Source organism: Marmota marmota, unplaced genomic scaffold, assembly GCF_001458135.2.
Source record: "Marmota marmota marmota unplaced genomic scaffold, marMar, whole genome shotgun sequence".
Taxonomy (NCBI): Eukaryota; Metazoa; Chordata; class Mammalia; order Rodentia; family Sciuridae; genus Marmota; species Marmota marmota.
The window spans coordinates 33,878,886-33,894,715 of record NW_026000005.1 but is presented as its reverse complement, the minus strand read 5'-3'; the positions used below and the strand labels follow the sequence as shown (position 1 = coordinate 33,894,715).

General features: G+C 44.5%; 1 protein-coding gene and 1 long non-coding RNA gene across 3 annotated transcripts in view; one reads left to right on the top strand and one right to left on the bottom strand.

Moving 5' to 3' along the window:
• The window catches only part of Marchf4 (membrane associated ring-CH-type finger 4), a 105,546-nt gene that overhangs the window by 23,472 nt on the left and 66,244 nt on the right, over positions 1-15,830 (top strand). The gene's annotated exons all lie outside the window — the stretch shown is intronic.
• The window catches only part of LOC125618217, a 43,002-nt gene continuing 41,110 nt past the window's right edge, over positions 13,939-15,830 (bottom strand). Inside the window, exon 5 of the long non-coding RNA XR_007349473.1 lies at positions 13,939-14,153. This is a non-coding gene — a long non-coding RNA (uncharacterized LOC125618217). The remainder of the gene's footprint in view (positions 14,154-15,830) is intronic.

Genomic DNA, 15,830 nt, shown 5'->3' with positions numbered 1-15,830 from the left:
AGAATAGGACAGAAAAAATCAGAGCACACTACATATAGGAAGCATAAGTATAGTCACCTGTCGCCGAACACCATTTCAATGGTTCCAATAATGGACCACATATGCAATGGTGGTCCCATAAGATCACCTTGCCCAGTGAAGTCACAGTCATCTGAGCTTGTGTAAATACATGATGTGATGGGCACACACGGATGAAATTGCCTAGTGGCACATTTCTCAGGATATATTCCCATGGTTAAGCAAGGTGTGACTGTACTGTGTACTTTAGCTACGGATGACTTTAAAAGTTGGGAACTTTCTGTGCTAGTTTGCCCTTCTGTACTACCAAGCTGGGAAGTAAGAACGACACTTCCCAGACCTCTGTAAGGAATGCAACACTTCTAAGATCAAAGTAAGCCTATCTTCTACTAAACTGAGCCCTCTCCCAAGTTCTCTATATTGCTAATGGTTTCACCGGGATGCTCTGTGACTCCCCTGCCCCGCATTCATACTGAATTGGTCACAAGGACCACTCGAGGACCCAGCGTTCCCTCCCCGGTATTCCTCCCCATTTCTACTGCAGTTATAGACAGAACTGCTCAGACCCAGACAGCGCTCCCAGCTGCTCTTCCCTCTCTAGTTTCTCCAAGCCTTCCAGCGTTTAGTTAGAATCCCCACTGTCATCTCCTAGCTGCCTCAGGAACACCTGGGGACATTTCTAAGCTTTAATATCCTTACCTGCAAAGTGGAAACTCAATACTTTTCTCACAGGACAGTTGTACAGAGATACAGAAAGAAAACACACACACACACACACACACACACACACACCTCTATCTGCCTACCTACCTAGGGGTGGATAAAGGATCCTTAAGAATCTGGCACAAGTTGGACCTCAGATATTAGCCTCCAGTTTCGGCCACTGTGGATCCCCTATTCTCCAGGGTGATGGTGAGAGGTACCTGAGTTAAGATGATGAAGCCAAGAGCATGGAGCACGCATGATGGAAACAGTGAATGTATAAGAAAAGACTAGAGCTCCTCTCTCAGCCCCACGAGGATACAGCAAGAAGGCAGCCTGCTGCAAGCCACGCAGAGAGGCCTCACCAGAAGCCAACCATGCCAGCACCCTGATCTTAGAGTTCCCAGCTTCCAGAACTATGAGAACTAAGCATCTGTTGTTTAAGCCACCCAGTTAGTGACATTTTACAACAGCCCAAACTAAGGTATCTGCTACCAAACCATCTATAGCTCCCTATTGTTTACTGATTAATGTGTCTCAGCTCTGTTCTTGTCCCCAGCACGTCCTCCAACCTGCTCACAGCCTTCCACTTCTGCCGTCACTTTCCTTGTCCTTTTGGGCAGGGGGACAATGTGCTGTTCCCTCCGATAGTCACACATGCTCCCATTACTGAGCTCTCTTTCCAGGCCTCTCTTTCTGCCTGCCCTGTCCTGCACTCAGCCACACCTGTCCCCTGTAGTCACAGTCCTGCAGGAGGTATCACCTGCTGTGCCAGCTGGTGGCCCCACAGGGAGCTGGGGAACAGCAGGCCTCTTGGAAGGGAGGTGGAGCTCCCAGGTGGAGAAGGCGGTGTGGGGGCCTTTCTACGGCCCTGTGGGACCTAAAACTTCAGCCCGCTAACTTCCTTATAGGGGCCCGAATCCTCCACCATGGCCCAGGTTCACTCATTATTCTGGCTGGAATAAACTCTAGAATTGAACACCCTACCCTATACCCCATTCCCTATATAAACTTATACCCAGTTCCTGGCCACTCCCATAGATAGCTATCCTAGGCTAGTCAGACAGACAGACAGACAGACAGACACACACACACACACACACACACACACACACCTGGTCTGGCTCCTCTTGAAAACTTGGAGGATGAGAACTCAGTGGGCCTCCCCCTCCAGGAGACAGTCCTGGGCTATTGCTGAGAGTGCCCTGACATTGGGCAGTTGGCTACAGCCATCTGCAACCCCTTTCTCTGACCCCTGGGCACATGGCTGATATGTAGCACTGCTGATATTGGGGTTCTTCTGAGTGGTTGGTGAGCAGCTGTGATCTGGGAGTCTACCATCCTGGACATTCCAGTTTCTCTCTCACCTTCCCAGAAAACTCAACAGAAGCCAGTAAATAAAGGGTCAAAGCCAGCACAATAGGTGGCCTCTGGAGCCTCTTCAGGGGGGCTAAAGGGAGCTGACTGGTTGGTCTCTATGCTCAGATGTTCTGGGTTGAGCCTGAAACAGCACGGGGAACAGGGTGGAGCACACAGTAGGTAGATTATTGACTGACTGTGGACTGAGGCCTGCTGTGCCGGCTTCCTCTCCTTTGTCTCCCTTCTTCCCTGATGACAGAACCTGTCCCATCCTTCCTGCAGGGTCGCCTTTCCAGGTCTCATCCACCCACAGGAAGGCAGGTGGGTCCCCCGCCCATGCCCCTCAGCTGCAAGCGGCCTCTTGCAGAAGCCAGAGGCTGGGATACAGATGGTGCTTTCTGCTCGTGGGCAGTCCGAGTAGTCATCCACGAGAGACGAGAGACCGTGGGTGTCATCAAAACCAGGCTATTTCTTAGACAATGGAAACAAACAGAAGAGCCATCTCAGTCAGGGCGGGGAAGCGCCAGCGGGGAGCCGGCAGACTGGAGGAGCTGTTAAATGGTATAAAGTGATGAAAAACGTTCTGCCTGCGCTCCCTGGTTCCTGCTCCACTCTGCCTGCCTGCCTGCCTCAGACGGACTCACAGCTGCTTTCCTTCCCCTGACCCCCGACCCTGGGGTGGGGGTGGACTTGGGGATGGAAGGAGAAGAGGGGGAAGAGGGGGAAGAGGAAGTTGTAGAGAGTTCCCAACCTGGACGGAAATGGGGGAAACATTTGATTTCCAAAGCCAGGAGGCTTCCATGTGAATCCTGTGCTGCCCCTGGCTGGCTGTGTGATCTTGGGCAAGGCACCTCACCTCTCTGGGCCTTAGTTTTCATATTTCTGAGTAAACTGAGCGAATGGGGCGCATCTGACTCCTTGCCTGCCCTGATGTTCTGTAGCCCCCACCCCACACTCTTTCATATATGCTACCCCCAGCACTATTTTCTGTTGAAATTATTTGGTTCCCCACCCCCACCCCCCACATGGTCAGGAATACCTCACTTCTTTTCCCTTTTTGTCCATGAGATCCTAGGAGCATGGAAGGTGGTTGGTCTGTGGAGAATGTGGCCAAATGGGTGGTGGGTTGGGGTGCAAAGACTGTTGCTGGTGCAGCCACATGGGGCTGCTTACACAGGAAGCACAGAGGATCACTGTCTCCACTGTGGGGTTCACTACTTTCACACTGAGACACAAACCTGGGACCTACCTGCCCCTTCCTCCACTTCTGCCAAGGAGCCAAGGACAGCCTCAGGGGAAGGCCGCAGAGGGAGAGCTGGGGCAGGGGGTGTTGGAAGTTCCTGGTTGAAAGTGAACTTCCATCCCTTTGAAATCATTTTGGGGTTCACATTCACATGCAGCCCTAAATTAAACAAGCAAACACACTCAGAGGGGGAAGCTTCCTCACCTGGAAGGGCCTCCTTGTGGCCAGGAAGTCCAGAAGGTCTGAAAAGCCTGGTGGCGGATCTGGCCAACTCCACCTTCTCCACTTCCTGTTTCCTTTGTTTGGGGCCAGGGGTCGGATGGGAAGGGGAGCGGTAGCTTCTCCTGGAGATTCACTTCTCCACCCAAGCAAGGGAAGGGGGTGGCACTGGGGAGCAGCCCAGCAGGGGGGAGCCAGCTGCTGTTTGATTTAAGGAGTTGTTTTCGAATCACCCCAGCAGGAGGCCCAGAAACGTGGTAGAAATTATGTGCAGAACTCCCCTGAGGCTCCACGCCGCCCTATTGCCCTGGCTGAGTCCCTGTGATAATGGGGTCTCCTGGAGGGTCTCTATAGGATCCCTGGTGATACCCGCCTTATAACTGAGAGACCCCAATAAAACCCAGAGCCCTCAGTCAGTGCCAGCCCCACACTGGGCAAATGAATGAACGAAATGAACAGATGGATGAATGACCAGGGGGGCAGAGGAGGATCTGAAAAGGATTGTAAAACTGCCAGACTCCCCATCTTAATGCCACTTTCTCTCTTGCTGAAGAAAAACACTTCTTGGCTGAACAGTTAAGATAGGAAAACATGTTTTACAAGAGGAGCGGGGTGGAGAGAAAAGAATGAATGGATTTTGTGTTTTGACATATTTACTAAGAAATGTGGAAACTGCTTAGCACCTGCTAATTAGAGCCAGAGCAGCCCGAGCTCCCTGTGATGAGCAAATGCCATGGGAGCTGAAGCCTGGAGATGGCTGGATTTTCCAAAGGGAATTGTGGGCTTCTCTCCATTGAGGATGGAAGGCCACGCCGAGTGGGACGGTGGAAACCAGGAACTGGAAATGGCAGGGCCTTGACATGGCACCTTAGATCTCAGCGTCTTTTCTCCCCTCAGAGGCCAAACACTTTCTTCTCGCACAGATGCCAAATGAGGGGGCCTGCTGGGGAGCACTGGGAAAAGGGGGTTTGTTGACCAGGTCCGTGCTGTCAAACTATAGCTCAGCACCTGCAGCGCTGAGGTCAATACGTTACGGAACTGGGGCCTCCTGAGGAACCGAGGCAGCATGAGGACATCCTCTTCACACCCCAGTTCTTGCAATCAAGTCGGAAAGATTTCAGACAGGTCGCTCAGAGTAACAGGAATGAGATTATTAAAGGGATGGGGAAAAGGGAGAGGGGACACTCTCAAGGGAGAGAGTGGGTCCTCCAGTTTTATTGGGGATCCCAGAGAAGTTTCTAGAGAGTCTAGCCCAGTCCACCTCTTGACTTTTGACTGACAGCAGGGTAACATCAGACTTTTTTTCTTTTTTAAAACTTTTTATAGTTGTAGATGGACAGAATGCCTTTATTTTATTGCTTATTTTTATGTGTTGCTGAGGATCGAACCCAGTGCCTCATGCATGCTAGGCAAGCATACTGCCACTGAGCTACAGCCCCAGCCCCACATCAGACTTTCAAGTCTCCACTGTCATGGCAACTCTAGGTTACCTTGGCCCATGCTGAGTGGTTCTAATTGGATTGGGTTTTTTTTTAATATTTATTTATTATTTTTAGTTATAAATGGACACAACGCCTTTATTTTATTTTTATGTGGTGCTGAGGATCGAATCCAGAGCCTCACACATGGTAGGTGAACGCTCTACCTCTGAGACACAACACAATCCAGCCCTACCTGGATTCTTAACCACACATTCTTACAGATTTTATGGTTAGGAGGAACTATCCTTATCTCCCAGGGTTTCAGGATCTGGTCACAAAAGTCTCCTCCTTTAGTGTAACTTGAGTTTCTCTCATCACCATTATTTTTGGCCGGCATTTCTCCTGCAGCGAATAGGTAGTTTGCTGAGGAATGTAACATATCCTGTCCACTGAGGCCAGGCAGGGCTGCAGGTAAATTGCTTCTTGGAACAGAAAGCCTGTGAGAGTCAGCACAGTGGGCCTATTTAATAGAATTATTTCCTTAACCTTGTGTTCCCACCATCCTCATCTATCTGTTCCCTAACAGAAAGACTGGTTCAAGATCCTCCTTGTGGCTGGGCACTAGACCCTGTAATCCCAGTGTGGCTGAGGCAGGAGGATCACAAGTTCAAGGCTACTCTCAGCAACTTAGCAAGGTACTAAGGAATTTAGGGAGAGCCTCTCTCAAAATAAAAAATAAAAAAGGCTGGGGATGTGGCTCAGTGGTTTGAGTGCCCTGGTACCAAAAAAAAACAAAAACAAAAAACCAAAGATCCTCTTTCTCTGGCCATTCACTAACTCATGTTTTTCTTGAGATCTTACCCATCTCTCTTCTGCAGACAAATTTTCAGGAGCACGGACCCTGCATTCCCCTGCTTGCTCGCTGTATCTTTCAGGAAAGTCTCTGGGCCTGGGAGATAACCCAGCACTCACTTTATAGGGTTGTTGTCAGGAGTAAATGGGATGCTCCACAGAAAGACCTTGAACTTAACAAGTACCCAATGAATATGGACAATCACCTGTGAAGATCCTGCAGTCCCAGAGCCATGAGTCTCCTAGCTCAGCTGATGATTAGGTGTGCGAGTCCTTGGGTCCCAGGAGCCCCTTTCCCTGTTGGTACCCCTTGTCTGTTCTGGAAAATGGGCACTGCTAGGTAATCCAAGGAGGGATTGCAATGCAGGGGACTAGTTACAAAAGATTGGAGGAGCTGGAAGTGCAAGATGCTGAGGCAGAGCAGAGGCCCTTGTCCTTAAGCTGAAAGGACAGGAGGAGGTGGTTACCAACACCAGAGAATCCAAGCCTCCCAGTGAACACTGGGGCCACCCAGGAAGAGCGATGGAACCAAACTAGTTGGACTACTGTGGTTTCTCCCTAACTCCCTCCCTTCCTCCTGGCAATGGCGCTGAGGTAGATGGTGGAGTCGGTGCCTGCGACATAGAGCAGAAGAGGCAGGGCGAGGAGGGACAGGGCTTGTTACTAACCCTCCTGCGCTTGAGTGTTCTAAACTGAGTAAGAAAAGTGGGGGAAGAGAAGGAACTGCCTATGATGTCTGGGAGGATGATTGGAGAAAGGCAGCTCATAGTCTGGTCATTCACTGAAAAGGTGCTCAAGTTGTTCCTGCTCAGGATCCAAGGCCCGACGTCGTCACTCACCTGTGTGATCTTATACCATTTTGCTCATACTTTTATCAGGGTGTTTCTCACATGGCAGTGCCGTTTGGATCTATTACCTGACTCTTCCACCAGAGTACGGCTCCCAGGAGCCCCTTTCCCTGTTGGTACCCCTTGCCCTCGGGTGCAGACCCTGCAGGTCAACATGCAGCACTGCACCATCCAAAGCAGCCTCCCAGCATGGCTGGGGCTGAGGACTGTGGATTCCCAGCCGGGGTCACTAACAGGATTTTAAAGGAGGGAAAGAAAAGAGGGAGGAAGAGACAGGAGGTCAGAGGAAGATGGAATGGCTCGGGGTGGGGGTTCATTCCAGGTCATGAATATGTAGCGAGACTTGTGAGGTCTGGTTTCTAAGCTACCAGGTGTCAATGGGACTGGGGCTGGGGCTCAGCGGTAGAGCGCTTGCCTGGCACGGGTCAGGTGCTGGATTTGATCCTAAGTGCCACATATAAATAAATAAATAAATAAAATAGAATAAAGGCATTGTGTCCATCTACAACTAAAAGTATTAAAAGAAAAACTCTTGATTTTCATTTATAAAAATCACTATGAAAGTTTTAGAGATTTCAGGTAAATAAAAAGAAGAAAATAAAAATAAAAATAAAAATAAAAATTATCCATAATGCCAACTCCCCAAATAATAGTAAATATTTTGGAGTTTATCCATGCAGTCATACACATATGGCTTTTTTTTTCTTACTACAGCAGTGTCAGTCTGTTTGACAACCTGTTTTTCTTTTTCTTTCTTTCTTTTCTTTTTTTAACTTAACAATAATGCTTTAACAACTATCCAAAACATTAAATATTCTTTCACAGAGCACATTTTAAAGCTTCATAGCAGGCCGTTGTAACACTTTTACTCAATTTATTTAATCAACCCCCCTTTTATTGAAATTTTAACTTGTCTTTACTATTTTATCATACTAGATAATTCTATTAAGACATCCATGGAATCTAATCTTTTTTTCACATTGTCATTATTTCTTTAGGACAATTTTCTAGAAATGCAGTTGTTGATCAATGAACACACACACATACAGATTCTAGCAAGAGTTATTGAATTGTTTTTTAGAAAGCCATTTTTCTTCTTCTTCTCTCTCTCTCTCTAAATCTATTTGCATTCTCTGCTTATAAAGGAACTGGTTCTAGGTAAATTCACCACCACCGAATTGCTCTAAAGCCATTTCTCCAAAAATTGATTCACCAAATGGCCAATTCGTAAATAGCAAAGTAGGAAGATATATAGTTAGACCAACAGCCAGCAGACAGCCAGCCAGCCAAAGCCATTCATGAAATAACCCGTTAACAGAGCAGGCAACTTAACAAATATACTGATGAACGTAGTTATAAGGCTTTCTATTGCTCAGGAAGGTTTGCCTATGGTTTTTGGAGACTGCTATCAAATTTGAGAGGACCTGTTTTCATTTTGTTCTTTAGGTAACAATTTAAGGATGGCTCAGTTTGTTAAAATGATGAGGCTTTGTGAGTGAGCATCTTTAATATTCAAAAAGTGTTTCTCCTTGCTGGAAACCAGAATGTCGCCATTCTAAATGGGCAGTAGCTACTGATTTCTTTTGAATTCTTTTCCATGTCATTTTTGGTTGCAGCACGTAAAATTTTTATGAGTTTCCAGCTAATTTCTAATACTTCCTCAGTGTGTTTCTAGCAATTGGTGAAATTTAGTATATGTTTTGAGGGTTGCTGTCACTTCTGAGTTGCCCTCTCAGCTTACCAACCCTCTAGCATTTTTAGGATTAATAACCAGTTTGCTTTTAATCTTTCCTCAGTAATTTCATATTGATGATTAACGTCCATCCGACTGAGTCACTCGTTAGATCATTATTGTTATCATTATTAGTGATCTTCTTGGTTTCTGTGCTCCTTTTCTGCTGCTTTTTCAAACTGCTTTGAACAGTTTGCCCTTTCATGACAGCCCTTCTCCAAACTGCTCCGAAGTCTTCATATCCCAATTACTCCTTGCTGAAACCAGAATGTCAGGATTTCATATTTGATGGGACTGTCCCTCAAATTTCTTTAGTATTCTGGGAACGTCTTTTAATATTTTCTATTATATGCACTTTAAATATTCACTCACTGATTCCTCAAATCGCAACTCAGTGATAATGCATTGTTTCTTTCCAGATTTCTCTTATGAAGGGGCTGTGGGACCTCTCATATGCCATTTCCTATTTTTCCAATCTTCAGTCCTTTGGGGTACACATTCATCAATTTCTCAAACAACACATCAGCTCTAATATTGAATTTACAGAATTCAGCTGATAAAATTGTTGCTACCCTTTTCTTGCTTTGCCTGTCTTCTGGGGTTCGCATGATTTGAGGCCAATTAGTGTTTGGTTCTTTCCCCAGTTATTTCATATGGACGGTGAGTCATTATTTAGAATTGGTGATTCTGTTTGTCACCAATACTTTCTTTTTTATGCGTTGGCCACTTATGTCCTAAGTTGTGAAATATTCATATTCCTGCAAATTGCTACCAAGTTGATCTTTCCATGTATGTTCTTTGTGACATAGAAATTTTAGCCATTCTGTGGGGTTACATGGTTTATCACTGTGCTTTTGAATTTAAAAAAAAATTACCACTGAAGCTGGGCATTTTCATAAATCTGTTGGTCCTTTGGTCATCTTCTTTTGTGAAGTTCTTATTCAAACCTTTTGCCCACTTTATCTAACTCTTGCATTTTTGTTTTTAGGAGTTCCTTATATATTCTATATTTCAGTTTTGTGTCTTATATGTATTTTTCAAATATCTTCTATTCTAAAGCTTGCCTTTTTATTCTCTAAATATTTAGACGCACTGAAGTTCTTGATTTAAACAAATTCTTTTCTGATGTGGTTAATTCTATTTGTATGCCATGTTAAACAAACAAGAACCAAACTTACCTATGTCAAAGATCTTGGGGTCTGGGGCTGGAGCTCAGTGGCAGAGCACTTGCCTAGCATGTGTGAGGCACTGGGTTCGCTCCTTAACATCACATAAAAATCAACAAATAAAATATGTTTTTAATTATGAAAATTGTCTTGTCTTCTTTTAGAAGTTAATTCATCTAAAATTGTTTTTGTGTATGGGTAAGGTGGGTTCAGATTCACTTTTTTTTTGGAATGGATATGCAATTCACATTTACTAAGAAGACTGACTTCCCCTGCAGCCCTACAATTTCACATTTCTCATAAATCAAGTCATTGTGTGTCTGTGTACATGGACCTGGGCAGGGACACTACTTTGTTCCAGTAGTCTCTTTCAATTCAATTTAATTCCACACTGAATTAATTTCTATGGCTTGATCATTAGTCTTTCCTGGTCCTGGGGATCCAGCCTAGGACTTTGCACAAGCTAGACAAGCATTCTGCCACTGAGCTACATCCACAGACCTTTCTATTTTGAGACACGGTCTCACTGTTTCCCAGGCTGGCCTAGAACTTTCCTCTAGCCTTCTGAGTACCTGGGATTATAGACATGTGTCACCATACCCATCTTGCTGACCCTCTTTTATCTGGAGTCTAGTTAGAGATCTATCCATGTTATTTTCATTAGATTTTTCAAATACCTGATTTTTTAACTTTCTTGATTTTCTCTGATATGCATTTGTTTTTGTATTTCATTAATTTATAATCTTAATTTTATGATTCCCTTCCCTCTACTTACTTTGGGTTTAATTTGCTTCTGAAGTATTTGAATGAACTCTTAGATTCTTGATTTTCAGCCTTTCTTTTTTTTCCTAATATAAATATATAAAGACACAAGTGAAGCTATAATATAATTTCTGATATGTCATATTTTTATTGCTAAGAACGGAAATTTCCACATGATTTTGTCTTTGACCCATGGATTATTTAGGGGTTTGTGTTAGCTTTCTGTTACTGGATAAAATACCTGACATAATCACTTAAAGAGAAGAAAGATGTATTATAGTTACAGTTTCAGAGCTGTCAGCCCATGGTCAATTGGCCCTGTTACTTTTGGGGATGTAGCAAAGAAGCACATCATGACAGGAACATGTGGTAGAGGAAGACACTTACCTCATGGTGGCCAAGAAGCAAAGACAGAGGGAAAGGGGGTTGGGTCCCAACATCTCATTCAAGAGCTCACCTCTAGCGACTTAACCTTCTTGCACTAGGCTCCAGATTGCAAAGATCCCTCTACTTCTCAATAGTGCCACGGGCTGGCAACTGAGACCTTAGCATATGGGCCTTTGGGAGACAGATCTTAGCCATAACAGAGCTTATTATTCAATTCTCAATATTTAGTCATAATCTAGTCATTTTTTTTGGTTAATGATTCTCGGTTTAATTTATCATGATCAGAGGAAATTCTGAGTGATTTTGATTCTTAAACTTTTCTTCAGAATTTGCTTTTTGGTATAAAATCTGTTCAAATTTGGTACATGTTTCATGGGGAAAGATGTGCATCTTACCATAATTATGAACAGGTTTTACATATGTTGGTAGGTCAAGCAGGTCTGTTTTTCAGACCTTTCATATCCTTATTGATTTTTTTGGTCTGATGATTCTCAGTTATCAAGGGAATTGTGTTATTAATTCTCTCTATGATTGTGGTCTTGTCTATTTCTCCTTTTATTTCCATCAATCTTTGCCATATATATTTTGGGTTCCAGAAAAGTTGTGTGGAAAGAATTATTCTATTTTCCTGATGGATTGACCATATTATCATTATGAAACATTATTAATGAAAACCATTGGCCATATTCTCATTATAAAATGAATGATCATGTTCGTTTACTGCAGATCAGTCCCCAGCAAGGCTTCTAACTACAGTACACTGTGATATCAGTGCGGCTGGACAGTTTTCTTCTGGTGATGTTTCCAAGGTGTCACCATTCTCCTTTACTTGCAATCTTCTACATCTTTATTGTAAGGGTTATTTCATTGGATTTTGATTTTTTTACGCAGCCTTTCCCCCACCAAAAAAAAACATTGTGGGGGGTGTACTAGGGATTGAACTCGGGCATTTGGCCACTGAGCCACCTCCTCAGCCGTATTTTGTATTTTATTTAGAAACAGGGTTTCACTGAGTTGCTTAGCACCTTGATTTTGATAAGGTGATTTTGCTGAGGCTGACTTTGAACTCGTGATCCTCCTGCTTTAGCCTCCCGAGTCGCTGGGATTACAGCGCCTGCCTCTGACCAAATTTTTATTTTAATTGAAGCAGTCCACCGATACTGAAGGTAATTACTGAGATAGTTAGGTTTATATTTACCATTTGCTTTCTACATTTTGATTTGTCCTATTTTTTTGTCTTTTCTCCTCCTTTCCATTTTTGTATTAATTTAGAATATTTTCCTTTCTCTTAGCTTTTTAGTTACATATTCTTCTAGTGGCCATCTTTCTTTACTGCAGGTTAATATAAATGGGTACTTGGCATTTTTCTCATTTCTAAGATACTGTCAAGACTTTAAAATGTTTATATCTGTCAACCACATCTGGCAGTTTTTGTTATTAATGGATTTTAATTCTGCAAATATTTAAAACCTCATATCACTGTGGTTTTGTGCAGCCAATATGCTATTGTATTTATCCACATTTTACTCTTTGAGCTGTTCCTCATTTCTTCTGGAACTGTCTACAAACAGCTGATACACTGGATGGTGACCTCATCCACCAAGATGTGAACTAGGACTCCCGTGGTCCCTGGGGGACAAAGCTGGGACATAGCAGGATCTACAGTGAAAGGGACACCTGGCCTGGGTCACCTGCTGGGCCCCTCAAACAACCCATGTAGTATTCATAGGCCTCGATTTCTTCACCTATTAAAGTCATAATTATACACCTGCCTGTCTTACCGGTCTTACAGGTATATTCGAGATTAAATGAGATAGTAGTCTAGAAAACACTGCAAACTAAACCAGGGACAGTAACAGACCCCTGGGCTGCATTCAGGCAGCAGACATGCTTTAAAATTTTTTTTTTATTATTATTACAGAGCTCTTTCATTTTTAAACCAAGCCACTGTTAAAAAAAAAATTCACATTTCTTTCAGGTGCAGTGGTGCATGCTTGTAATCCCAGTTACTTAGGAGGCTGAGGCAGACAGATAGTCTTGAGGCCAGCTTCAGCAATTTAGCAAAACCGTGTCTCAAAATTTAAAAATAATAAGGCTGTGGATGTAGCCCTAGTTTCAATTCCCAGTGCCAAGGAAAAAATAATCATAGTTCACAAAAAAATACAGATTTCTGCCTCTCCCGCCTCAGGGGGTGCCATCTGAAGATCAGCTGACGGTGGACCTGGCCTCACCCCTGAGGCCAATGGGCTGGGACTGAGGAGTGACCCCTTGGGCCTGAGCCCAGCCTCAGCTGTGTGGAAGGCCACTGTCCTGGTGCGCACCCAGCAGAACCCTGCTTGCCAAGAGTGCTCCAGTCTGTGCCCTGTCTCAGTCTGTGGCCCTGCTAAAGCATCGTATCAACAGTAGTTGTTACTACTCATTTAAAAGCAGGGACACACAGGGACAGAGCTTTCTAGTGTTAAGTGTTGCTAAGCGCTGAAACAGGTGACTGAGGGAGGTTGTAGAAACATTTCCCTGGAGACCTAAAAATAACACAGATTTATCCACAGCCTCTCCAGGAAGCAGGAGAAGGGCAAAATGACGGTGCCAGCTTCTTCCAGGTCCCAGTTGGCAGTCGGGATGGGGGGGTGATGGCGGGGGAGAACCTGAATTTTAGAACCCACCTGCTAGAGGGAGGTAGGCATAGTATCCTAGATTATGTGTTATATAGGTTACTTATTACAATATCATTCAGCATTTAGAAAACAAAACAAAATTTTATAGTATAGACAACAGCAAGGCATGAGGCTTTTATCAAAACAGATATAGGAGTAGTGGCCACCTGTATTTCCAGTGTCTCAGGAAGATGAGGCAAGAAGATTGCAAGTTCAAGGCCAGTCTCATCAATTTAGCAAGGCTCTAAGCAAGTTATTCTGTCTCAGAATAAAAAATTAAAAGGGCTGGGGATGTGGCTCAGGGGTAGAAATGCCCCTGGGTTCAATTGCCAATACCAGTAAATAAATAAATAAATAAATAAATAAATAAATAAATAAATAAATAAATAAAATAGGCATGGGCTAGTCAATACGTACTGACTAGTTCACTTAAAATCTGCAACTTTTACTGTTTGCTCATAATATCTCAATTAAAATTTTTTTTAAAGTAAAAACAAAATTTAAAAAGGGAGGCAAGGAATAAATTATAATTCTAGCAGTACCAGGCATTTATTAGGTGCCAAGCAGTGTTCTATATACCACATATCGATTACTGCATTATCTGCCCTCTCAGTATCTTATGAGGTAGGCGCTATCGTTATCCCATTTTACTTCTGCTGAGAACTGAAGTTCAGGGTGATGAAACACTGTACCAGTTTCTTGGGCTGTAGCTGGGGGAGCTCACCTTGAACTCCAAGCTGAAGGATCCCCACGTTCTCACTCCTCCGCCCTGCCCTCATGGCTTGGATGACTGCAAGGAGAGAATTCATTGTTATCAGTGTGAGGAGTGAGAGACATGTCAGTGGAACTTACTGTAGCATGGATCTGGATGGCTGGCTCACTCAGGGTTAGGTAGGCTTGTTTGGAAGACCCAAGCCACTCAGAGAGTGGCCACTGGGCTCCGACGGCAGGGGGGTCAGACGCCAGACAAGAGGGGAAGGGTTCTTCTGATTGCTTTTTCCCAAGGGAGGCTGGGACTCCCTGGCCTTCCTGGTAGGCAGTTTTGATTTCTGATAGGACACCTCATGATGAGACGTATTCACAGAATATACTCTGACCATCCAGCCAAGTTAGTGTACCTGAGACCAGCTCTTCATTTGAAAATCTGATGAACGTTAAGAATCCTTCTACAGAAGAAATGTGCATAGACATGCCCATGCGAAATAAGACTACATTTCAGGAGGTTCAGAGATACCCTGAAGTCATTTATGGACCTCAAGTCATAAACCTGTACTAGCCGGGCATGGTGCCGCATACCTGTAACCACAGTGGCTTGGGAGGCTGAGCCAGGAGGATTGCAAGTTCAAAGCCAGCCTCAGCAACTTAGTGAGGAGCTAAACAACTCAGTCTAAATAAAATACAACAAAAGGGGGGTTGGTGATGTGGCTCAGTGGTTAAGTATTCGTGGGTTCAATCCCTGGTACCAAAAAAGAAAAAAAACCCCACAAAAACCTTTGTACTAAATGAGGATGGGGACAGTTCATAGACCTCGAGCCAGCCTTCAACTTCTCTGATTATTTCAAGCGCCTCATTACCAGTTGGCCAATCATCTGGCTTTAGCTTGTTTTCCTCCTAATGGTTTGATGTGTACCTCTTGATTTCTTCTTGTCTCCTGATGAACCGATCCTGGTAAGTATGTTCCAGGAGATGCTGGCTTTGCTGAATCTCATTCCTACACACACATCATCATCATCATCATCATCATTATCATTGTTCTCATCATCATGCTCAAGGCTTTTGATCAGTCTAGTCCTAGTTTTGCAGCCATTTCAGTCACAAAGACTTGCATAATAGGAGTCTTGTTTAGAGGTTCACCATGTGCAGATGTGCAGGTTGTTCACTGGACAAGAGTGGCAGGTTGGGAGAGCTAGTCACTGGAGTAGAAATCTAGCTCATGCTTTCCTCCTCGTCCTAGGTACCAGGGCCCACAGCTGGTTCTTCTTAGAAGAATGGATGTCATTCTCTAACTCACCCAAATACAGTGTGTGGGACACTGGTAGTCCTGCCTTATTAGCAGTGGCACAGCAGAATTAGAAGCCTGATGTATCTGAGGATCAAACACCAGGGGGTCCTGCTCTGGTTTTGTATCACTGGTTACCTCATGTCTTCTTTCTCCTCAGTGAACAAAACTGTAATATTCCTGGGGCAGCATTGGCTTAGAAGGATGAGCCCTTTCCCTGTGGATTAGAGGAGCATGTCAGGGGACAGCCAGGCAGAAGCTCTGCTGAGGGCTGGGCCTTTCTGGATGACCATAGAGGGGGCTGTCTGGGAGTGTACGCCAAGCAACTGGGGGTGCTCGTTCCATGACCAAGTAGAGGTGAGCCTGGGGAGTTGGCTTCTCAGTCCCTGGGGAAGGAAGCCATGTGACAGGCTGGGAATCAACTCCCAGCATCTAGAGGGGTTTCCTGATCCAACCCCGTTCCTGCCG